This window comes from Cherax quadricarinatus, chromosome 82, assembly GCF_038502225.1.
Source record: "Cherax quadricarinatus isolate ZL_2023a chromosome 82, ASM3850222v1, whole genome shotgun sequence".
Lineage (NCBI taxonomy): Eukaryota > Metazoa > Arthropoda > Malacostraca > Decapoda > Parastacidae > Cherax > Cherax quadricarinatus.
Genome location: NC_091373.1, coordinates 16,301,891 through 16,328,861, shown reverse-complemented (window position 1 = coordinate 16,328,861; position 26,971 = coordinate 16,301,891). Strand labels below are relative to the sequence as shown.

The 26,971-nt window shown below is 43.0% G+C and overlaps 1 long non-coding RNA gene across 1 annotated transcript in view; it reads left to right on the top strand.

The window, feature by feature from the left end:
- The first annotated feature begins 659 nt into the window (after window positions 1-659).
- Window positions 660-26,971, top strand: part of LOC128702913 (uncharacterized) — a 268,140-nt gene continuing 241,828 nt past the window's right edge. Inside the window, exon 1 of the long non-coding RNA XR_011394283.1 lies at window positions 660-1,202. This is a non-coding gene — a long non-coding RNA (uncharacterized lncRNA). The remainder of the gene's footprint in view (window positions 1,203-26,971) is intronic.

Genomic DNA, 26,971 nt, shown 5'->3' with positions numbered 1-26,971 from the left:
AAATGAATGTACCAAATATGCTTAATATGTAGCATATTATTAATGGTGTATAATACCGACAAGTTGATGAATATGGCACATGTGTAACACTTAGGTCTCATCATTGATGAAACTTGTCGCCTGTACAGCAGGCTTCTTCAGTCGAATACTTAACTTGTGTAAATTTCTCTTAATATTTAAATGTAATCACGAAAAATTATGGTTTGCTCTACCTTTTCTTTTACCTTCATAACATTTCTTAATGTAAGATGTAGTTTTTCATGTCGAATGTTCAATGTTTAAAGTAAATCATTTCCTACGAATATTCACGTTTAATAAATTGAAAAAAATATCCGAATCAGAGCAACGAAATACAATTGGACGCATTAATTTGGAACAGACGACAATGAATTCAGATGATAATGAATTATTTTCAGGTGGAGTACTGTAGTCCCCAGTAAACCACAAGCTCGTCGCAGTCATGCTTCAGGTAGCAATGTTTCAGGCAGCTATGCTTCATGCTGCATTAATATATGAATGATAAAGAGTGCCTGGTGTAAGTGATAATAAAAATCTGTGGAAAGTGCCAACAATGAGGTCGAGATGTGGACTCAGGTGGTTCTTGAACAACTTCGGAGCTCCGAGGCAGGTGTCCTGAGCTTCTGGTTTTCAGTATGTCAACTGGTCGGTCACTGAACGAGGCTCTGATGGCCTCTGTACTGCACATTACCAGACATACCTACAGGTGTTTCTCAGTGCATATATATAATACACACACGCACGTACGTGTATCTTTGTATATACAAAGTCAGGTGTATTTCCCCACGAATACACTGAGAATTTAATTCTTATTTAGTGATCAAAGTATCCTTGACTGGTGGTGTATAGGTAACATGGAACCTTAATGACTCTCGTGTAGTCGACAGACTAAACCAAATAATCCAATTAGCAAGCGAGAATAATTTAATCCCCTAAACACTGAATAATGTAAAGTGTGTACAATATAAAGACTTGATATAAACTTCATTGTATATAACACTGTTTCTTTAAGCAATACATATGTTGATGAGGCAAGTGTATGGGAAGTGGTATTAGTATCACCGAGGATCGTAGCTCCAGTGATCGTAAAGTGCTCATAAATATTCATCAGTGATTGTAAAGTGTTTATTATTAGTATTAAGTCTTCGCAACACTCAAAACACCTTATCTACCATCATGGGAAGGTGAGTTTCAACTTAGTGGGAAGGTGGTGGTTAATTCTGTCTCATGGGGGGGGGGGGGTATGTGTATGAGTGTATATGAATGTATGTGTGTGAGTGTATGCGAGTATGTGAGTGTGTGTATGTGTACGTGTGTGAGTGTATGTGATTGTATGTATGTGTACTCACCTAGTTGTACTTGCCTAGTTGAGGTTGCAGGGGTCGAGTCCTAGCTCCCGCCTCTTCACTGGTCACTCTCCCTGAACCGTGAGCTATGTATGGATCCTGCCTCCACTACATCGCTTCCCAAACTATTCCACTTCCTGACTACTCTGTGACTGAAGAAATACTTCCTAACATCCCTGTGATTCATCTGTGTCTTCAACTTCCAACTTGTTGCTGTGTCCAATCTCTGGAACATCCTATCTTTGTTCACCTTGTCAATTCCTCTCAGTATTTTGTATGTCGTTATCATGTCCCCCCTGTCTCTCCTGTCCTCCAGGAGAGATAGAGGGGACATGATACCGAGTGTGTGTGTTTGTATGTGTGTTTGTATGTGTGTATGTGTATGTGTGTTTGTATGTGTGTTTGTATGTGTTTGTATGTGTTTGTATGTGTGTTTGTAAGTGTTTGTGTGTGTTTGTATGTTTGTATGTGTGTTTGTGTATGTATGTGTGTTTGTATGTGTGTTTGTATGTGTTTGTATGTGTGTTTGTATGTGTTTGTATGTGTTTGTTTGTGTGTTTGTGTGTGTGTGTGTTTGTGTGTGTTTGTGTGTGTGTCTGTGTGTTTGTGTGTGTGTGTGTGTGCACTCACCTAATTGTGGTTGCAAAGGTCGAGTCACAGCTCCTTGCCCCGCCTCTTCACTGGTTGCTTCTAAGTCACTCTCCCTGCTCTGAGCTTTATCATACCTCATCTTAACGCTATGTATGGATCCTGTCTACACTACAACACTTCCCAGACTATTTCACTTCCTCATAACTCTGTGACTGAAGAAATACTTCCTAACATCCCTGTGATTCATCTGAGACTTCAACTTTCAACTATGTCCCCTTGTTGCTGTGTCCCTGGGACATCCTGTCTCTGTTCATCTTGTCGATTCCTCTAAGTATTTTATATGTTGTTATCATATCCCAACTATCTCTCCTGCCTTCCAGTGTCGTCAGGTCGATTTCCTTTAACCTCTCCTCGTTGGACATATCCCTTAGCTCCGGGAGTACTCTTGTTGAAAACCATAGCACTTTCTCTAGTTTCCTTACATGCTTGGCTAGGTGTGGGTTTCAAACAAGTGCTGCATACTCCAATATGGGCCTAACGTACACAGTGTACAGGGTCCTGAACGATTCCTTATTAAGATGTCGGAATGCTGTTCTTATGTTTGCTAGGCGCCTGTATGCTGCAGCAGTTATTTCGCTGATGTGCTCCTCAGAAGACGTGCCCGGTGTTATACTCGCCCCAAAATCCTTTTCCTTCAGTGAGGTTTGTAGTCTCTGGCCCCCTAGACTGTACTCTGCTTGCGGTCTTCTTTGCCCTTCCCCAATCTTCATGGCTGTGCACTTGGTGGGGACACTTCGGAGGCTATTCCTTCCGTTATGTCGTTCACAAATACTAGAAACAGCACCGGTCCTAGGACTAAACCCTGAGGCACAACCTCGTTACAGGCCCCCACTCTGACACCTCGCTACTTAGCATGACTCTTTGTTGTCTTCCTGACAGGTATTCCCTGATCCATTGCAGTGCCTTCCCTGTTATCCCTGCTGGTCCTCCAGCTTATGCGTTAGTCTCTTGTGTGGAACTGTATCAAACGCCTTCCTACAGTCCAAGAAAATGTAGTCTACCCACCCCCTCTCTCTCTTGTCTTACTGCTGTCACTGTCATAGAACTCCAGTAAGTTTGTGACACAGGATTTCCTGTCTCAGAAACCGTGCTGGCTGTCGTTGATAAGCTCATCCCTTTCTAGGTGCTCCACCACTCTTCTCCTGATGATGATCTCCATGACTTTGCATACTATACATGTCGGTGACACTGGTCTATAGTTTAGTGCTTCGTGTCTCTCCTTTTTTAAAAGTTGGGACTACATTTGCTGTCTTCCATACCTCAGATAGTCGCCTTGTTTCTATAGATGTGTTGAAGATTGTTGTTAGTGGCACACATTGTGCCTCTGCTCCCTCTCTCAGGACCCACTAAGAGATGTTATCCTGCCCCATCGCCTTTGAGGTATCTAGCTCGCTTGGCAGCCTCTTCACTTCTTCCTTGGTTGTATGTATTGTGTCCAACACTTTAAGGTGTACTCCACATCTCCGTCTTTCTGGAGTCCCTTCTGTCTCCTCAGTGAACACTTGTTTGAATCTCATGTTGAGTGCTTCACATATTCAAGGTCGTTTCTTGTGATATCCCCTCCTTCTTCATAAGCCTGATTACCTGGTCTTTGACTGCCATTTTCCTCATGATGTGGCTGCACTACTACTACGTGTCAGATTTAGCTTTCGTTGTTATGTCATTTCCGTAATGCCGTTGGACCTTCCTTCTTACCTGAGCATATTCATTTCTGGCTCTACGACTTTTCCTTATTCTCATGGGTCCTTTGCCCTCTATACTTCTTCCATTCTCTAGCACACTTGATTTTGGCACCTCTGCACCTTTGAGTGAACCAAGGGCTCACCCTGGCATTCTCGTTGTTTGTTACACTTGGGTACAAACCTCTCCTCAGCTTCCTTGCATATTGTTGTCACATATTCCATCATCTCGTTTACTGACTTTCCTGCCAGTTCTCTGGTGGAAAATTCTTCATACCTGTGTAGTCCCCTCCCTTGTAGTTTGGCTTCAATCATCCTGCCCTTCCTGCTTCCCTCTCCACTTGTGACTCTATATATTCGAAGCTCAGAACCACATGATCACTGGCCCCGAGGGGTCTTTCATATGTGATGTCCTCAATATCTGCACTAACCAGGGTGAATATTAGGTCCAGGTTCGCTGGTTCATCCTCTCCTTTCTTTCTGGTAGTGTCCTTTACGTGTTGGTGCACGAGGAATTCCAGTAGCACCTCCATCATCTTAGCCCTCCACATTTCTGGGCCCCCATGTGACTCCAGGATTTTCCCAGTCGATTTCCTTTTGGTTCAAGTCCCCCATAATCAGCTTTGCCCTGCTCGCATGAGCCCTTCTGGCCACTTCAGTCACTGTCAGCCATTGTTCTATTACTCTCATCATACTCTTGCCTTGGCCTCCTGCTGTTCTGTGGTGGGTTATACATCACTGCAATTACCACCTTAGGACCTCCAAACTGAAATGTTCCTGTTATGTAGTCTCATGCTTCTCCTCTGTCTCCTCTCTCCAGCTCATCAAACTTCCATCGGTTTTTGATGAGCAGTGGCACTCCTCCACTACCCTCTGTTCTTTCTGTCTTTCCTCTGATATCCCTTTGGAAAGATGACATCTGTTGTTATTCCTGTGAGCTTAGTTTCTATGAGCGCTATGATGTCTGGTGATGCCTCTTTGACTCTTTCGTGTCACTCCTCCCACTTATTCGTTATTCCATTAGCATTGGTGTACCATACCTTAAGTTTCCTCTCCACCATTGTGTTCTGGGGGGTTTGTGAAGGTGGAGGACCTGGCAGTGTGCTGTAGGACTCTACAGTCTAGTGTGGGGAAGGGGCTGTAAGTGTGGATTGTGGTTTGTGTTGGGATAGCGTGTTTGGTTGTGGGGTTCTAAGGGTGGTTTTGTGTGTGAATGTGCTTGCTGCTCTACCCTGCTCTTTTTGTCCTCTGCTGCTTCTGTCCTTGACTCTCCTCCTAGCTCCTTTCGCTTCTGTGTCCTCTCCCTCAGCTGCTGTCATTCTGATCTTGCTCTTTCTTGGTCTAGGAACACCATCCTGTATGTCGACGATTCCAGGATCCTGTTTTGCTCTGTTTATGTCTTGAAAATCAGCATGACTGGCCGGTTTCTCCCCTTTGAGTACCCCCCTATTCTTTGAAAATTTACTATCTCGGTCAAGTCCTCCTTGCCTATTTCTTTGATGTTTTCAATCTCCAGTTTTTCTTCCTGCCGTCTTTCATTGTGTGTCTTCCCTTTGCTCTCCTGAAGCCCATGAATAAACACTCACTTCCCCCTCTCCTCCTCCCATTGTCTTTCCCAAAATATCTCTGGGTCTCATTTGTGCATGGCCACTGTCTCCTTTATTTTTTTTCCTGTAGCTCATGGGACCTATCCCCCTCTCCACCTTCTCTCCCCTCCCTTGCCGCTATCCCTGCTCCCAGCTGCTCTTTCCCTTCATTCCTTGGCCCTGCTTGATGGGCTGATAGGGCCTTAGCATAGGTTGTCTCTCCTTCCTTTCTGTTTAGTTCCTTGATCAGGATGCAATGTCTCCTCTGAGCAATAGCCCAGAGGGGACTGTGTGTGTGTGTGTGTGTGTGTGTGTGTGCATGTGAGTACTCACCTTGTTGTAGTTGCGGGGGTCGATTCACAGCTCCTGGCCCCTCCTCTGTGTGTGTGTATGTAATTGTGTAAGTGTGTATGTGTGTGTGGATGTGTGCGCGTGTGAGAGTGCGCGTGTGAGAGTGCGCGTGTGAGAGTGCGCGAGTGAGAGTGCGCGAGTGAGAGTGCGCGAGTGAGAGTGCGCGAGTGAGAGTGCGCGAGTGAGAGTGCGCGAGTGAGAGTGCGCGTGTGAGAGTGCGCGTGTGAGAGTGTGAGAGTGCGCGTGTGAGAGTGCGCGTGTGAGAGTGCGCGTGTGAGAGTGCGCGTGTGAGAGTGCGCGTGTGAGAGCGCGCGTGTGAGAGCGCGCGCGTGCGTGTGCGTGTGCGTGTGCGTGTGCGTGTGCGTGTGTGTGTGTGTGTGTGTGTGTGTGTGTGTGTGTGTGTGTGTGTGTACTCACCTAGTTGTACTCACCTAGTTGAGGTTGCGGGGGTCGAGTCCGAGCTCCTGGCCCCGCCTCTTCACTGATCGCTACTAGGTCACTCTCCCTGAACCGTGAGCTTTATCATACCTCTGCTTAAAGCTATGTATGGATCCTGCCTCCACTACATCGCTTCCCAAACTATTCCACTTACTACTCTGTGGCTGAAGAAATACTTCCTAACATCCCTGTGATTCATCTGTGTCTTCAACTTCCAACTGTGTCCCCTTGTTACTGTGTCCAATCTCTGGAACATCCTGTCTTTGTCCACCTTGTCAATTCCTCTCAGTATTTTGTATGTCGTTATCATGTCCCCCCTATCTCTCCTGTCCTCCAGTGTCGTCAGGTTGATTCCCCTTAACCTCTCCTCGTAGGACATACCTCTTAGCTCTGGGACTAGTCTTGTTGCAAACCTTTGCACTTTCTCTAGTTTCTTTACGTGCTTGGCTAGGTGTGGGTTCCAAACTGGTGCCGCATACTCCAATATGGGCCTAACGTACACGGTGTACAGGGTCCTGAACGATTCCTTATTAAGATGTCGGAATGCTGTTCCGAGGTTTGCTAGGCGCCCATATGCTGCAGCAGTTATTTGATTGATGTGCGCTTCAGGAGATGTGCCTGGTGTTATACTCACCCCAAGATCTTTTTCCTTGAGTGAGGTTTGTAGTCTCTGGCCCCCTAGACTGTACTCCGTCTGCGGTCTTCTTTGCCCTTCCCCAATCTTCATGACTTTGCACTTGGTGGGATTGAACTCCAGGAGCCAATTGCTGGACCAGGTCTGCAGCCTGTCCAGATCCCTTTGTAGTTCTGCCTGGTCTTCGATCGAGAGAATTCTTCTCATCAACTTCACGTCATCTGCAAACAGGGACACCTCAGAGTCGATTCCTTCCGTCATGTCGTTCACAAATACCAGAAACAGCACTGGTCCTAGGACTGACCCCTGTGGGACCCTGCTGGTCACAGGTGCCCACTCTGACACCTCGCCACGTACCATGACTCGCTGCTGTCTTCCTGACAAGTATTCCCTGATCCATTATAGTGCCTTCCCTGTTATCCCTGCTTGGTCCTCCAGTTTTTGCACCAATCTCTTGTGTGGAACTGTGTCAAACGCCTTCTTGCAGTCCAAGAATATGCAATCCACCCACCCCTCTCTCTCTTGTCTTACTGCTGTCACCATGTCATAGAACTCCAGTAGGTTTGTGACACAGGATTTCCCGTCCCTGAAACCATGTTGGCTGTTGTTGATGAGATCATTCCTTTCTAGGTGTTCCACCACTCTTCTGATAATCTTCTCCATGATTTTGCATACTATACATGTCAGTGACACTGGTCTGTAGTTTAATGCTTCATGTCTGTCTCCTTTTTTAAAGATTGGGACTACATTTGCTGTCTTCCATGCCTCAGGCAATCTCCGTTTCGATAGATATATTGAATATTGTTGTTAGGGGTACACATAGCGCCTCTGCTCCCTCTCTCAATACCCATGGGGAGATGTTATCTGGCCCCATTGCCTTTGAGGTATCTAGCTCACTCAGAAGCCTCTTCACTTCTTCCTCGGTTGTGTGCACTGTGTCCAGCACATGGTGGTGTGCCCCACCTCTCCGTCTTTCTGGAGCCCCTTCTGTCTCCTCTGTGAACACTTCTTTGAATCTCTTGTTGAGTTCCTCACATACTTCACGGTCATTTCTTGATGTCTCTCCTCCTTCCTTCCTTAGCCTGATTACCTGGTCCTTGACTGTTGTTTTCCTCCTGATGTGGCTGTGTGTGTGTGTGTGTGTGTGTGTGTGTGTGTGTGTGCGTGTGCGCGCGCGCGAGTATGTGTATGTGTGTGTGTGTGTGTGTGCGCGCGCGAGTATGTGTGTGTGTGTGTGTGTGTGTGTGTGTGTGTGCGCGCCCGCGAGTATGTGTGTGTGTGTGTGTGTGTGTGTGTGAATATGTCCATGAGTATGTGCGTGTTATTTATTTACGTATTTTGAAATTTTTTGTGGTATAACGAATATTTAATAATTCATTATTTATAAATTATATGCTGATTATCCTTATAGATGCTGACTGAAGGTATAACTGGGGATACTTACAGAAGGCGCACACTGAAGGGTATACTTGGGAATAGTTCATGAAGGTGCGGGTGAAGGGAATAATTAGGAATGCTTGCAGAAGACGCAAGCAAAAGGGTAGGGATACGTGCGGAATGCAGTGTTGCAAAGCTTACCTAGGGATACTAGCAGAAGCTACAGACTGATGAGCATTTATCGGAATACTTCCTTAAGGTGCGTGTTGAATGGTATAACTGGGGATCGCAGATGATGCGTCTGAAGAGTATAAGAGTGAGACTCGTGTATTAATAAGTATTTGTGTTTATCTTGCAGGTAAGTGAGACTTAGCAGCTCCTGGGGTGACAGATATCACACCATCAGTGAGGTAAGTTCATATTATACACCAGTTGTCATTATCGTTTTCCACCGGATACCAGTACTAGTTATAGCACCACGCTATCTCCGTTCTGTCGTTACGAAGGGCCTTCGTTTCCCCCTTCCCTCAACAGTCCTCAGTCTTCTGTTTTCTTCCCATTGGATGTGAACATCCAATGGGAAGAAAGCAGGGTATGCTGTCCTGCCTTGCACAGCCAGGACATCATATCTCTGTTTGGGTTATGAAGTATATTTTAACTTTGCTTCCGAGATAAGTCAAGGGGTAACATCCAAGTCCTAATTCCGTGAGTTAAGGTATAAGTAGCTGCCTTCCTAGGCAACTAGTGTGCTAAATACTTTCCAGAGAGAAATAGAGCTCGTTCTATTGTTAACCACAGTGGTTCCCCAATATATTTTTATTTTGTCCACGATCCACAGTTTGTAAAATCACAACCCTACTTAAAACAAAAACAAAAAATAGCAAATCGTTATTATCCAAAATAATATATCACGATGATTATGAATCCGACCATAATAGTTGTTAAGGTAAGCATCGAGAGACGAAATAGCCAACATGATCAATAACAGGGGTTTGAGAACTGTTAAGTTGACAAAGTTAAGTCTTTTGATAAAGCTGATGTACGAATATCAATAATTATTGAGTTTACTGATTCGTTTAATACAATAAGAAATAAGAACATAAAATACTATTGTACTTTCCATTGTTAACACAGTTCAATGACATTCTTCTTGGCTTTCGAGCAAAATTATTAGTAACTTTCTGTAAAATTCTATCTTGCTCTGAAGATTCTGCAATAATTCTTTTTCAGTCGACAGAAGAGCTCAGCTTTTAAATCTTTGTTGACATTCAGAATTTCTGGATTAAATTTAATATTGGTTCAAAGCAGAGAAACTGCGCTCTATAGATACAAAATCACGAGTGTCAAAAGAATGCTTTAATAAATCACTTGCAATGAATATGCAGTACACGCTGAGCAATGCTTCTCCTGCGACTGCATTGTGAAAGTCGACAGAATTTCTCAAGTTGACAGTAACTGCAGACAGTGGTACCATCTCTTTCAACACAAAAATCTAGCACTCTAATAAAAAGTTAATATTATGGTTTTATTCCTAAATATTAATAACGTTATAATACTGTGAAGAACTGTGCGTACATTTCTTCAGTAATGTGAAGTTTAGGCAAAAGGATAAGTAATTAATGCCTGTTTTTTGTTCGTCTTTAACCGTTATGATACAGATATTTGCATAAGGCTTCTTTTTTTAGATAATTAACAACTTTAAGTATGTTTTATGCCACTTTATATTTTTTCCAAATGGAGAAAATGATGTATTAGTGACTGTAACAACCAAGGACTGAGTGACGGATGCTGCCGGAAACTTTCTATAGGGAATATGGACAAGGGGATATGGGCTCAGGGCAGAGGTGAAATGTGAATAATATTTAATACCTGTTTTTTATTGATATATATAAGAAATAAAATATGAAGTAGCAACAAGTTGAACCAACCAACCAACTTTTAATGTTGGTTGGTTTAGTAGTAGCATTATTCCGTCACACTTATGTCGTAGTGATGATAGAGCTTATCACGGTTCCTCCATCCTCAGTTTATTGCTTTCACTGTATTGTGATATTTAAGTTTGAGTAGTTGATTTTAGCTTGAACAATGAAGTTTGTATCAGTTCTCCAATGTTGACTGCCCAAGCTATGAATGGCATTTTTTTCATTGATCTATTATCGTACCATAAACACTTTAATGGACTTCTTAACCTTCGGGTAAGAACGATAAGTAAATTTTCTGCAAAGATCAGGTTTGCTCTGAAGATGTTGCAGTAATTCATTTTCTGTTGATAGGAAGGCAAAGCTTCCCAATTGTTTTGACCTTTTGCGAGTCCATCAGTTTCAAACTCAAATTTTCTGTTATGTTTTTAATCTTTAAATACTAACATATGAGCAACTCTTTGAGTTGTAATATCAGTAAAAAAACGAAATAAATTGTCATAGTTACGCTCTGGAATTTTTTTTCTAAACTCACGGAATGATGGAGAATCTAACATTAACATTTTTCTGCGGTGTTACTGGCAGTGATATGTAGGGGATGAGGTGGGGTTACTGATAAGAGTAATGACACTGGTAGTACTCTGTTTTTTTTCTTTGCTCAAACCCAATGCCGATGCTTGGCCACCTTATCGTGGTGGTTAAGTCTGCCATAAATTCTGACGGAAAAAAAGAGCGGCTTCCTGGAGGACCTACACCTCTCCAATGTTTAAGAACTTAGTATGACTGTTGAATATGTGACCAAGGGCCAGGCTGCAAATGTAAAAGGCCACCTTTGTTGAAGGTGGCTTGCTAGCTCTCCTTTAATGCAATGGAACTATCATTACATCAGTCTCCATACTAAAGACGTTTGTGCCTTCTCTCGGGATATGGCCAGTCAATTCTATGTTTGCAAGAGACTAAACTTAGGACAACGGAATTGCCACTGTGTTAATTTTATTCCTCTGCATCCCCTTCTGACGCAGTTACTAAGGAAGAGTGGTGAGGGTATCTTGGTTTGTGATGCTTTGTATCACAATGAGATATGAACGCGTTCCATCCAGGTTGTGGGAATCTGGGTGAGGATACTGGAGGATATGATGGTGTGCTCTCCATTTACCTCCCTTCAGAAGCGTTTTAGACTGCTGTGAACTACACCGCCCCCATTCTTCCTGAGTGACTGTGTAACATGGGTTGCTCTGTGCCAGACAGGAGGGGTATTCTTTTTGGAGTGTTTGCTGGCTTCTTTGGATGTTAGCATTCTGAAAGAAGGGTTTCCGATTATCACAGTGTTCATGCGACCGCCTTCTCGGACGTAGACCCTTGTTTATTTAGTTTCTATATATATCTAAACTTCAGCTGTCCTTTTTTCCGGAACTTAAATGGTAGTGTTTATTCCCCTCCCCCTGGAGTCTGCATGGTACTTTCACTCTCTTCCCTTCCTCCTCCTGCCCTCCATGGTGGAAGTTGTAGGTCGCAGACTGGCGAGTCTGTTACCTTGGAGATTTTCACAATGTGCAGGGGGAGGGGAGGGGAGGGGAGGGGAGATTATGATCACTCTATTAGTGTAATCTTTGGGGGTGACTGAGGTTAGCAGTCCTCAGGATCCCACATGCCAGTCCCTTGGTGAAACAAGGATTTGTGAGACACCGCTAAATTGTGCTAATGGCCAAGCATCGCCTGGTCATTGAGTAGATATAGCAATGAGTGTTGACCATCTAAACTTAAAGGGAGGTGTTCAAAAGTTTTTAATGCATGTCTTGTTTTCGCTATGTGAAGGTTAACTGCAGCACTTTTTCTAGATGTATTTGGAATAAGATCAGAAAGATGTCTGGGAAGTACACTCTGAGCCCACTGCCCATTCGTAAATATTGTGAGGTGGCCAACATCTTTTCTGAGGTCTTCTCTGTCTCGAGTGCCGGGAACTAGTCTTGGGATCCAGGCCCAGAGATTAAAGAGTACGGTTCTTCGCTTTGTAGAAGACAGTGGATAGCTTGATGATCCGTTCCTCAGGCTGGAGGAATTGGCATCGCCCTCCACGGCTCCTAAGAAAGATGGTGTCCATTATTGTGATGTGGCACCTCTAATCTACCTCAAACATTTTCATTAGACACATTTAATTTTATTTGGCCAAGTGGAGTGCTTCCCCAGTTGGCAATAGTTTGTGATTCTGCTTATCCTGAAGCCAGGGAGGGACTTGAGAGAAGCATTAAACTACTGCCCAGTCTTTCTGACGAACTTCATCTGAAATTTATTGGGGAAGATGGTGAATATCGCTTTAGCTGTTATTTGGAGATGTAAAGCTGCATCTCTTCAGTGCAGTGTAGCTTCTGCAAGCTAAGGTCCATGATGGACACTTTGGTGGTGTCTTCCAGGAGGATTCCACCAGATGCCTTAACATTTTGGCAGTCTCTTTCAACAGTCCTTAGCAACGTAGAAGTTTGGCTCTCTTCGCCGTCTCCAGAGACTGCGACTGTGGGGCTGTCAGTTCTGGTTCTGGTTTCGCCATCTGTTTGTGTTTAACAGATCGTTCAAGGTGAAAGTTGGTTCGTGCTACTCATGGAAGTTGATCCTGCAGGGCAGTATTTTGAGCATCATGTGTTTTTATTATAGCCATGGATGATGTCGCTGTTATCCCTAATGATGTTAAGGACTCTTAGCATGTAGATGATGTGGCTGTGTACTGGACATGGTTTACTGGGGCGGCCTGTCATCAACTTCAGCTGTCGGTGGATAACATCACGGGGTGGGCTGCTTCTAACAGTTACAGATTTTCACACTCAAGAGATGGTGGCTGTTCATTTTACCTGGTCCCAGATGCGACAGCCTGCTGCCCATGACATCAAAATGCCTTTCGCAGCAAGTTAGATTACACGGATATGGGAAAAACTGGGTTAATATTATAATTAATAGTTTTCATCGTATGTCTGGCAATAGCAGATAATTTTACCCGGCAAGAAGGTGGGAGATGATACTGTAGATCCAATGACGAGTATTATTGCAAGTTTGAAAAGTTTGGGACTCTGTGACACCAGGATTAAACCCAATGAAAAAATTACAGAATGATATATATATATATATATATATATATATATATTTATATATATATATTTATATATATATATATATATATATTTATATATATATATATATATTATATACACACACACACATACAATTTATCCAGAAATATGTTAACTAAATAGAGAAATACTTTATTTTTAAAGGAAAGAATTATTATAGTGTAAGCATTGCTTACCTCGCTTCTTAGGATGACACGCCACTGGTTACATAATTGACACCAAGCCTCACGTGCTAGTCAAGTACAACATTTAGCCATTTATTGATTTTGCTTCTTGTCACGTTACATATCAAAGGAAGTTTCATGTCGCTGGTGAGGGGCTCATGATCCATGGAATTGGGCCTGATATCCCTTACGTTGGATCTAACCTGATTGTCCCCCATTCCACTAGGCGCTGTATGATCCCTATGGACTTATCGCACTCTCCCCTCTGAATGCAGTAATAATAATTTACATTTCTTCTTTCCTGTATTGAAAACTTAAGATGTTTTTATCAGAAGATTCTCGTAACTCGAATTTGAGTCTCGCCTCTGTGTTTGGTGACCCGTGAGTTTGATACTTAGAACATTGTGGTCCAATATCCTCAACATTCTGGATCACATGGATACAGGATCCTGGGTTCACGAATCATATACAATAATTTTATGTCTTAAGAATATAGGTTATATGCGAATCACATTATGTAAAGATTCGTATATTATGAAGCCTCGGATATAACAGAGCTGTAGAAGAGTAATTTGTTACCGTATAAGCTGCCTTATAGAAATTTAAAAACTACTAGTTTTTTCTTGGACAGAGAAAAATATGGAGGTAAGGTCAATGTTCAGATTTATTTCTCCAAGCTCCATGAAGAGCGTATGTTAAAACGATAACTAAAGAGAATGGACATAGCAGAGAAAGTGAAAGATTAGTTGGATACATTAAAATGAGGCTGAGTTATTGCTAATTTATTTCATACCTACTAATGGAAAGTCTGGAGGTGATTACTTTTTCTCTCACCAGTCTCCATGTCGGTATCAATTTTGGTGGTAGCTAGTCAACTGTAAATTTTTTAAGCTAAAAACACGCCATACTCCATTTGCCTTCCAACACCCACAGTCCTCACGCCTCCCACTGCAACAGACTTCCTCCCAAATGGTCCAGTGTTTCATTTCCATTTGGTTTTCGGGTTTTGAATTTCACTTGCTAAATCAAACAAAATGTGCTTTCACATATTTAAGTAACCGAACATTGAGGATATTTTGAAGGTAAACTCTCGTAGACTGGGGAAACTATCTTTGCGATCTCACGTCCAGAATCTCTCCTGACTTTCATTTTTTTTTCATTGGCAACAGTGGGTCAGACTGTTACATTCAGACTGTACATTAGCTAACTGTGTGTTCACTGTAGTTTCCAAGCGACTGTCATGTAAATGGAGACTGGGTTTCGGGTTGTCAAAGTTTGCAATTTTTTTTTTTCAAACTCGATAGATATGATCAAGAAATTTTCCAGCAATCAGCCACCAGATATTCGATTGCAGTGGTAAGTCACTAAATTCTTCATTCAGTTCTTCAGTGGAAGCTATGAAGTTCCTAAATCTGAGATTTGTTGCCAAGTTTAACTAATTCACTTTGAAAATAAAATTGTTCATGCCATCACTCATCTGTAATAGTTTGCCACATGTTTCCCTGTGACTAATGCAGTATAGTATGACAGTCCGCTCAGCTTTTCTTCAATAAATCAACTAACCCTATTTTAGAGCCAAATCTAGCTCTTGTATGGGCACTTACAGCACTTATGAAGCTGCGTAAGTGTCTGAATCTTCTGTACCAATATCCTAAAGTTGTAGTTCGATTTCCATACACCACTAAATCCGCATGTAAGTTACGTGCGAACACGAACACTTGGCTTATGTCGCTAATGTCCATTTCGTCGAAAGATAATGAAAAGTACTAGTATTCCTACGTTACATTATTCATTTTGAAAGAAGCATGATCATTAAGGTCACTAAGACTTTTTTGCATTTGCTTAATAAGACAATGACATCCTTTAAAACTTATGCACCAGCTTAATCAGTTCTACATCCGACTGATTTCGTTTCTTTATATGCAACAGAGTGGCTTCATACGATGCAGTAAAGCTTTATGATGCAGTAAAGCTTTATGACGCAGTAAAGCTTTATGATGCAGTAAAGCTTTATGACGCAGTAAAGCTTTCAGTTAGAAGTTCCTAAAAGTTGCATAGCGCATACCTTTGTATTGAATGTTTGGTTTTCAAGTTCATCAAAATATCAGTTCGTGGTTTTCCTTGACCGTCTTCAGTGCATTTCTCAATTTTGCTAAAAAGTTGTGGGAGGTTTACGGTGCAAGAACCTGAAATCAAATCTTTTGAATGGTTCTGAACTTTATTCGTTTAATTCACGTTAAGCGCTACACCCATGTGAGTAATTCAGCACAAGACTGGTGAAGTCTCGATCCTCCGTCTTCATAACTTTAAAGGCTGGTGCATCTACCCAAACTGTTAAAATTATCAATTTCTGTGAATTAACCGGGTAATAAGTTTACTGATCGGATTCAGACTTTCATTGATGGTGTATTTCGACAAAGAGAAAAATTTGTATTGGTTTTGGGCTGTGTTCGTCCCATATTTTATAGACAAACCATATTAAATAAAACGTTCACAAACCATAGTTTCCACGGTTTGTTAATGCTGCTTTAGATCGGTTTCAAACTATTAGTCTGATGTAGCTTACTTAAAGTAACATTTAACTGTTGCTAGATTATATAGGTGCCAATTTGCTAAATTTGATTTTAAACTCCCATAATCTGTGGATTACTTAATAAAGTAGCAGGAGCTACTTTATTAAGTAAGGATAAAAAAAATCTTGAAAAACTGTAGAGAATTTAAAATAAATATAAGTTAGAAATTAAACTAAAAATAACACACCATTTTATGACATATTAAAGTTCGATTTCTAAATATTGCACAATGACAAAAAAAGTATTTACGTTGCTTTTAACACAAATGATGTTTGTTGTTGTCACTGTAATTATGAATATTAATCATATCTAGAAATTTCATTGATATTTGATGTGCTTCAAGTTCTGTTTGTGAAGAGAGTGTGTGTGTGTGTGTGTGTGTGTGTGTGTGTGTGTGTGTGTGTGTGTGTGTAGCGTGTGTGTGTGTAGCGTGTGTGTGTGTAGCGTGTGTGTGTGTAGCGTGTGTGTGTGTAGCGTGTGTGTGTGTGTGTGTGTGTGTAGTGTGTGTAGTGTGTGTGTGTGTGTGTGTGTGTAGCTTGTGTGTAGCGTGTGTGTAGTGTGTGTGTAGTGTGTAATGTGTGTACTGTGTTACCGCATAAATATTTTATGTTAAAGTGGGCTGAGTTTATTATAAGCCTTTGTAAAGGTGTCGAGCTAGTTGTCCTAGGCCTTCTGAAAGCGTTGATCTCAAGCTCGTGGGCCTCTTGGTTGGGCTGACTTGTATCTCCTAGGTCTCTTCAGGAACAATACAAAAATAACCCGGACATAGAAGAACGAAACTTACGATGACGTTTTGGTCCGGCTTGGGCCATTAACTAGTCATGGGTTATTTGTTTGTTCCGGTCACGGTATTGTGCCTTATTATTTTTTTGTAATGCTGAGCTGTAGCTCCTCAGCCTCTCGAGGAATTTTGCCTCTAGCGTGCACCGAAGTATGTGGGGCTGAGGTTGGGGGATACAGTTCTTGGCGAATCTCTTCTGATATTGTTAGTGCTCAACTGAGCCTCTTCAGAGTGTCGACCAACAGCTCTTGGGCTTCTTGCGGGTGTTAAGCTTCTCGTACTAGGCTTCCTGAGTTGATATGCAGCCCCTGGGTCTCATGAAAGGGTTGAACTGTAACTCATGTTTGCTGAGGAAGTTGATCTGCAGCTTTTCTCACTATGAAGGCTTCTGAGGTTCAGCTACTGTGTTCCTTGTGTACTCTGAAGTGCAGAAAGCTGGGTATATGTATGTGATATAAGGATACTTCTGTAGGATGGATCGGCCACAGAGCCAGGTCTGTTATTATTTTTATTATTATAAATACATGAGGAAGAGCTAAGCTCATGTTGGTCATCACACAATGATGGGTAAAGAGTAAATTAGGCTGACAATAGGAAAGATAAGGTAGCTCCATTCTCTTAGATCAAGAGCTGGCTATCTGCATCAAATCCTCTTTGAATGATCTCTATTTCAGTTCCCATTTGACCATCTAGCCTTTCAGATTTAAAAAAAAATCCACCATTATTGGAAAGAATGTACAAAAAAAATAATTAATTTGACAAATTTTGAGTGTTGGCGAGTGATATTTGTGGCACCGTAATAAAAATAACAAACAAACACGTAATGTTAGGAGAGACATAACCAGTCCGACGCGGAGTCAATAACACTGACACGTGTTTAACATCAAATATTAAAATTTAAATTTTTTGTGGGTGAACTTGAATGTGATTATATCAATATACAAACAAAACATGATTTAGCTATTATATAGTCAGTTTCCGGCTAATAAACAATTATTATATTTAGAGCTGGATGCGAATTGGTTAAAAATATGTTGCGTATGAGGTATTACTGTTCACTTGTGGAGTGTCCAGCTGTGGTGGGGGAGGGAGGGGGAAGGAGGGGTGGGGGAGGAGGGGGATAGGATAGGAGGGGGATAGGATAGGAGGGAAGTAAGGGGCTCGAACTGAAGAAGACGTAAGGCAAAGGGAATAGGGGAAAGGAAAATGCTTCCAAGGGTCTCAATACTGGTACACTAAGAGTTGTTACATACAGTGTCTACTATGGTGGTTGTGAGGAAGGATAGTAGCGTCAGAGATAGTGGAGGCTGGTGCAGTATATAGCATAAGTGATCGTTAGAACATGTAGCATAAGTGACCGTTGGAACAGCGTAGCGCCTGCTACTCATAGAACCTTCCGTTCAACTCTGTCCGTTTTTCTCTTTTTATATAAATTCTCCTACAAAATATTGGAGGTGTGTGTTTGATTAGTGATGGACGCAGTACTGCGTCTTACTTGTAGTAAATAATTATTTAAGAAATTAATTTGGTTCTATTTTTTTAGGGTATATGTTTGGTTTAAACACAGAATCGTCCATTAAAAACAAATCTCGAAAATATGTATGTATATGAACGTCTACCGCCTGAACAAAACAATGGATAATAACTATGATAATTTTCTAAGGATTGTAATTAAAAATAAAATAAAAATGGGCCGCTGTGGTTCCAGTAGGATGTTGGGACAAGAGTATTTTATGCCCAGGATGGTCTTCTGATGATTAAGAAATTTAGAAGAAATGGTGTTGGTGATCCTGGGTGGTGGTCATCTGATATTCTGGAATTCCTCTCACTGCTTGGTATTAGTACTACAATTCACATTTCAGAGGTGAGGAGTCGAAATGTCCCACTACGTCCTCTAGACAGGGATCGTGCTCCAGCGTCTACCCTGGTTGACCAGGTCAGCAGCAGAGCTGATAAAAAAGAAAACACTGGTTAAATAAGGGTTAAATAAGCCTAACAGTGAAGAAAGACAAAGGGGGTGAATGAGGTAATCAGTCCCTCAACCTTGAGTCGATGTGGTCAGTCCATCAATCTTAAAAAGAGTATGGCATATGAGAGGAGAAGGAGCTTATAAACCGTAGGCAGGAGAGGTGCAGCAGTCGTAGGTGGTGTCACATTTGCAGAATGTGGAAGTAGGTCGTGCCCAAGGGTTAGGCAAGCGAAGAATTCCCAAGTATTAAGATCCCAAGAAGTTGCAGTGTGACAGGATTGTAGATGAATGGTTCACAGAACCGACACGTTGATAAATTAGACACATGTGCAACTCTTGGGTATCTTTAGTAAGGAAACGTTTCGCCACACACTGGCTTCATCAGTCCATACACAGGAGAAGCTTGAAGAACAGGAGGAGAATGAGGTAATCAGTCCCTCAACCTTGAGTCGATGTGGTCAGTCCATCAATCTTGAAAAAAGATACCCAAGAGTTGCACATGTGTCTAATTTTTCAACGTGTCGGTTCTGTGAACCATTCGTCTACAATCCTGTCACACTGCAACTTCTTGGGATCTTAATACTTGGGAATTCTTCGCTTGCCTAACCCTTGGGCACGACCTACTTCCACATTGGACAAATGTGACACCACCTACGACTGCTGCACCTCTCCTGCCTACGGTTTATAAGCTAATTCTCGGCTCATATGCAGTACTCTTTTCAAGATTGATGGACTGACCACATCGAGACAAAGGGTGGTATTCGACTTTCAAGTCATTACTGGTAACCAGGTATATCAGTAACAATGAACAGAAATACTCCTGGTAGATCACCTTACCTGATCAGAAGAGTGGAGGTGCAGTAATTCTTCAAACTTCAATCCACACCAGGTGAGGTTAATACTACCAGGAGTAGAAATTAAAGCAAATCAGACCCGAGGAAGTGAAGTTTAGCCTCAATCCGCTAGATGGTAGTGCGGGCGGTAACACGCTAATAATATTAATAATTATAAAAATATCTTTATTTACTATAAGTACATATACGAGATACAGTCCTAGCTGACATCAGTGACATACTACTATATAGAAAGCCCCTTGTTATGCTGAGTATTTCGGGGAAATTAGGTCAGTTTTGTCTCAGGATGCGATCCACACCAGCCAACTAACACTCAGGTACCCATTTTACTGATGGGTAAACATAAACAACCGGTTAAAGGAAACGAGTCCAATGTTTCTACCCCTTCACCTTGAATCGAACCCGGACCCTCACCGTGTGAAGCAAGAGCTTTTGCCACCAGGCCACGGGTGTCTGAACAACCATAACCCCCACTTTTTAAGGGCTTTTCCCCCTCACAATATATATATGTATACTTATGTATCCATTCTTCGGAGAATACTCGCTGTTACTCTCGGAGCATGTATATAGAGGGATATACACTCGACTAAATATGTATAATGTGACTGAAATGCATTTTAACGCACGTACAGGTGGTCAAAGTGTGAGGCTCGAGGAGTATTATACTTATGATAACTGTTATTCATATTGTAATTAATATGTTAACCATCGCATATTTCCAAAATTATTAATATAAAGCAATTTGAATGTTAACGTAAATGACATGTTGGAGGACCTGACTACTGTGAGGACCTGACTACTGTGAGGACCTGACTACTGTGAGGACCTGACTACTGTGAGGACCTGACTACTGTGAGGACCTGACTACTGTGAGGACCTGACTACTGTGAGGACCTGACTACTGTGAGGACCTGACTACTGTGAGGACCTGACTATTGTGAGGACCTGACTATTGTGAGGACCTGACTATTGTGAGGACCTGACTACTGTGAGGACCTGACTATTGTGAGGACCTGACTACTGTGAGGACCTGACTACTGTGAGGACCTGACTACTGTGAGGACCTGACTATTGTGAGGACCTGACTACTGTGAGGACCTGACTACTGTGAGGACCTGACTACTGTGAGGACCTGACTATTGTGAGGACCTGACTATTGTGAGGACCTGACTACTGTGAGGACCTGACTACTGTGAGGACCTGACTACTGTGAGGACCTGACTACTGTGAGGACCTGACTATTGTGAGGACCTGACTACTGTGAGGACATGACTACTGTGAGGACCTGACTACTGTGAGGACCTGACTATTGTGAGGACCTGACTATTGTGAGGACCTGACTATTGTGAGGACCTGACTATTGTGAGGACCTGACTACTGTGAGGACGGGACTACTGTGAGGACCTGACTATTGTGAGGACCTGACTACTGTGAGGACCTGACTACTGTGAGGACCTGACTATTGTGAGGACCTGACTACTGTGAGGACCTGACTATTGTGAGGACCTGACTATTGTAAGGACCTGACTACTGTGAGGACCTGACTATTGTGAGGAGTTGACTATTGTGAGGACCTGACTATTGTGAGGACCTGACTATTGTGAGGACCTGACTATTGTGAGGACCTGACTATTGTGAGGACCTGACTATTGTGAGGACCTGACTATTGTGAGGACCTGACTATTGTGAGGACCTGACTACTGTGAGGACGGGACTACTGTGAGGACCTGACTATTGTGAGGACCTGACTACTGTGAGGACCTGACTACTGTGAGGACCTGACTATTGTGAGGACCTGACTACTGTGAGGACCTGACTATTGTGAGGACCTGACTATTGTAAGGACCTGACTACTGTGAGGACCTGACTATTGTGAGGACCTGACTATTGTGAGGACCTGACTATTGTGAGGACCTGACTATTGTGAGGACCTGACTATTGTGAGGACCTGACTATTGTGAGGACCTGACTATTGTGAGGACCTGACTATTCTGAAAACCTGACCATTGTGAGGACCTGACCATTGTGAGGACCTGACTACTGTGAGGACCTGACTACTGTGAGGACCTGACTATTGTGAGGACCTGACTATTCTGAAAACCTGACCATTGTGAGAACCTGACCATTGTGAGGACCTGACCATTGTGAGGACCTGACTACTGTGAGGACCTGACTACTGTGAGGACCTGACTACTGTGAGGACCTGACTACTGTGAGGACCTGACTACTGTGAGGACCTGACTATTGTGAGGACCTGACTATTGTGAGGACCTGACTACTGTGAGGACCTGACTACTGTGAGGACCTGACTACTGTGAGGACCTGACTACTGTGAGGACCTGACTATTGTGAGGACCTGACTACTGTGAGGACCTATTGTGAGGACCTGACTATTGTGAGGATCTGACTATTGTGAGGACCTGACTATTGTGAGGACCTGACTACTGTTAGGGCCTGACTATTGTGAGGACTTGATCATTGTGAGGACCTGACTATTGTGAGGACCTGACTACTAGAATCTGACTAATGTGAGGACTTGACTCTTGTGAGGCCCTAACTATTGTGAGGACCTGACTATTGTGAGGACCTGACTATTGTGAGGACCTGACTATTGTGAGGACCTGACTATTGTGAGGACTCGACTATTATGAGGACCCGACTATTGTGATGAGCCGACTATTGTGAGGCCCTGACTATTGTGAGGCCCTGACTATTGTGAGGACCTGACTATTGTGAGGACCTGACTATTATGAGAATCTGGCTATTGCGAAGACCTGACTGCTGTTAGGACCTCACTATTGTGAGGACATGACCATTGTGAGGACCTGACCATTGTGAGGACCTGACCATTATGAGGACCTGACCATTGTAAGGATCTGACTTGTGATGACCTGGCCATTGTGAGGACCTGACTATTGTCAGGACCTGACCATTGTGAGGATCTGAAAACTGGGAGAACCTAGCCACAGGGAGGTCCGTGATCATTGGGAGGACCTGACTATTGTGAGGACCTGACCACTGTGAGGATTTGACCATTGTGAGGACCTGACTATTGTGAGGACCTGGCCATTGTGAGGACCTGGCCATTGTGAGGACCTGGCCATTGTGAGGACCTGACCATTGTGAGGACCTGACCATTGTGAGGACCTGACTATTGTTAGGACCTGGCCATTGTGAGGACCTGACCATTGTGAGGACCTGACCACTTGGAGGACCTAACCACTAGGACCCTGATCATTGGGAGAACCTGACTATTGTGAGGACCTGACCACTGGGAGAACCTGACCCCTGGGAGGACCTGACCATTGTGAGGACCTGACCCCTGGGAGGACCTGACCATTGTGAGGACCTGACCCCTGGGAGGACCTGACCCCTGGGAGGACCTGACCCCTGGGAGGACCTGACCATTGTGAGGACCTGACCATTGTGAGGACCTGACCATTGTGAGGACCTGACCATTGTGAGGACCTGACCATTGTGAGGACCTGAGAACTGGTAGGATCTGATCATTGGAACGACCCAATCACTGGGAAGACCTTGATCACTGTAAGGCTGTGACATACGCCACACCTATACATATCCTCTTTACCAGGCAAACCGGCAGATTGGCGTTGCTGTAAGCCCCCCCCCCCCGTCACACTGATTCGGTGTCAGGTTTATATGTCAACCAATGGGGTAAAAGACTGACTGACACTTAGGTTGATGACTCAACTTGGTGACGCAACTTAGTGAGCAGCTTCTAACTTAATGTGTTGGTGTATTTCAGAATTATTCTCTGATATAATAAGAAAACACCTCTTCAGCTTGCCTTCAAACCTGGTGTTTCTTAGCAGAAGGTTTGAATTCGGTGTGGTATGTGCACTCATATGCCCTTATTTGAATTTTTTACTGAATAAATTGTGATATTAGTTTCCATGTGATAACTTGTCAGCAACTCTTATTACTCACTTCAGATCATCAACTCTAATTTTGAACGGCATTAAAAACCTAGGCCACACTCTGCACTATTCCTGTCGCTGGATTCAGGCACAGGGAAAGAGAGGCTTGGGTTATGAATACGGGAAGACCTTTCTCTGATCAATCGGCGATCGAAATTAGTCTAATTTAATATTCATTTACTAGAAATCTTTGCTTAATTTTTTTGTTTATAGTATAGTTACTGTATACAGCTTTGCCTCTTCATATTTTATCACAGGACAAGGTACATATATATATATATATATATATATATATATATATATATATATATATATATATATATATATATATATATATATATATATATAACTGAAGCCTTCGTCTATGACTCAGTCCAGGAAGACTGAGACAGTCACTGAAGCCTTCGTCTATGACTCAGTCCAGGAAGACTGAGACAGCCACTGAAGCCTTCGTCTATGACTCGGTCCAGGAAGACTGAGACAGCCACTGAAGCCTTCGTCTATGACTCAGTCCAGGAAGACTGAGACAGTCACTGAAGCCTTCGTCTATGACTCAGTCCAGGAAGACTGAGACAGTCACTGAAGCCTTCGTCTATGACTCAGTCCAGGAAGACTGAGACAGTCACTGAAGCCTTCGTCTATGACTCAGTCCAGGAAGACTGAGACAGCCACTGAAGCCTTCGTCTATGACTCAGTCCAGGAAGACTGAGACAGTCACTGAAGCCTTCGTCTATGACTCAGTCCAGGAAGACTGAGACAGTCACTGAAGCCTTCGTCTATGACTCAGTCCAGGAAGACTGAGACAGCCACTGAAGCCTTCGTCTATGACTCAGTCCAGGAAGACTGAGACAGTCACTGAAGCCTTCGTCTATGACTCAGTCCAGGAAGACTGAGACAGTCACTGAAGCCTTCGTCTATGACTCAGTCCAGGAAGACTGAGACAGTCACTGAAGCCTTCGTCTATGACTCAGTCCAGGAAGACTGAGACAGTCACTGAAGCCTTCGTCTATGACTCAGTCCAGGAAGACTGAGACAGTCACTGAAGCCTTCGTCTATGACTCAGTCCAGGAAGACTGAGACAGTCACTGAAGCCTTCGTCTATGACTCAGTCCAGGAAGACTGAGACAGCCACTGAAGCCTTCGTCTATGACTCAGTCCAGGAAGACTGAGACAGCCACTGAAGCCTTCGTCTATGACTCAGTCCAGGAAGACTGAGACAGTCACTGAAGCCTTCGTCTATGACTCAGTCCAGGAAGACTGAGACAGTCACTGAAGCCTTCGTCTATGACTCAGTCCAGGAAGACTGAGACAGTCACTGAAGCCTTCGTCTATGACTCAGTCCAGGAAGACTGAGACAGTCACTGAAGCCTTCGTCTATGACTCAGTCCAGGAAGACTGAGACAGCCACTGAAGCCTTCGTCTATGACTCAGTCCAGGAAGACTGAGACAGTCACTGAAGCCTTCGTCTATGACTCAGTCCAGGAAGACTGAGACAGCCACTGAAGCCTTCGTCTATGACTCAGTCCAGGAAGACTGAGAGTCACTGAAGCCTTCGTCTATGACTCGGTCACTGAAGCCTTCGTCTATGACTCAGTCCAGGAAGACTGAGACAGTCACTGAAGCCTTCGTCTATGACTCAGTCCAGAAAGACTGAGACAGCCACTGAAGCCTTCGTCTATGACTCAGTCCAGGAAGACTAAGACAGTCACTGAAGCCTTCGTCTATGACTCAGTCCAGGAAGACTGAGACAGCCACTGAAGCCTTCGTCTATGACTCAGTCCAGGAAGACTGAGACAGCCACTGAAGCCTTCGTCTATGACTCAGTCCAGGAAGACTGAGACAGTCACTGAAGCCTTCGTCTATGACTCAGTCCAGGAAGACTGAGACAGTCACTGAAGCCTTCGTCTATGACTCAGTCCAGGAAGACTGAGACAGCCACTGAAGCCTTCGTCTATGACTCAGTCCAGGAAGACTGAGACAGTCACTGAAGCCTTCGTCTATGACTCAGTCCAGGAAGACTGAGACAGTCACTGAAGCCTTCGTCTATGACTCAGTCCAGGAAGACTGAGACAGCCACTGAAGCCTTCGTCTATGACTCAGTCCAGGAAGACTGAGACAGCCACTGAAGCCTTCGTCTATGACTCAGTCCAGGAAGACTGAGACAGTCACTGAAGCCTTCGTCTATGACTCAGTCCAGGAAGACTGAGACAGTCACTGAAGCATAACATGATAACAGAGGAAATTAAATACATATATTTAACTAAATATTTGTAAGATCAGTGAAAAATTAAATTAAGAGGTTATTTAAAAACTAAAACGATTTTTTGAAAAATTAAATATAGAAATAATAAAATGAGATTTCTAAAATAATTAATAGAAATTTTATTAGCAAAACGTTAATGAAAATAATGAAAAAAAGTTTACTGGAAATCAGAAAAATGAGACAATGTCAGGAAGAATGTTCACAAATCTGAAAGATAATGAGACAGTGTCAGGAAGAATGTTCACAAATCAACTCCTAAGTCATGAAGCTGAAACAGAAAATTTAACCTGAAAATTTTGACAGCCTTGATTTTGGAGATTAGATTTTGGTACGTGTTAATTAGGGTAACTGCATAACATGTTGACTGACACGTTGCAAGCAATATGTACAAAATATAGGGATAATGCAAAAGAAAAATTACCGAGCAATGTTGCAGTCCTCATGCTTACCTAACATTTTATAATGCGCCCAAAGGAATAACTGGAAAAGTGGGCAGATGGGTCTTCGACTTTCTAATACGGAGTAAAGTTAATTCAGAGGCTGCCACAGTGATAAGCTTTGTTACACAAGGCACATTTCTCGCCTCATATCAGACACAGAGATATAAATTTTCGCACCGTGTCTTCTTTTGAATACGATACTAAAATCTGCATGATACTGTCATCCACTGAAGACACGGTAAATGTCCAAGCTAATACAAACCAAGTTTTCCAGTGGGCTACGGAAAACAATGTGATGTTCGTTGAGGTTAAATTTCAGTTACTCCGTTATGTAAACCTTGTGGAAATAATAGCTAGAACGGAGTGTACTATAAATTCTAATCACAAAGTAGAGCGAAGAATTAATGTGAAGGACTTGGAAGTGCTATTGTCAGAGTACCTCGCCTTCAAGGATCACAACAGTGTCACTATCATAACTACGAGGAAAATGATAGGATGGACAATGAAAACTTTCAAAATAATGGATGCCATGCCAGTGATTCTTTTGAAGTCGCTTGTTCTCTCTAGACTGGAATACTGCTATGCACTAGCAGCTCCATTCAAAGCAGGTGAAATCGAAGATTTCACATGTAAGTTCCATGAAACACCTTAATTACTAGGAACGTTTGGAGTTGCTTGACCTGTACTTATGGGAGCGAGAAAGATGCATCATAATCTGCACCTGGAAAATCCTAGAGAGACTAGTCCAAAATCTGCACACAGAAATAGATCCCTACGAAAGCAAAAGTTAGGCAGACGGTGCAACATACCCCAGGCAAATATTAAGAGAAATCACAAATGTCAGGGGCCAAGACTGTTCGACAGCCTCCCG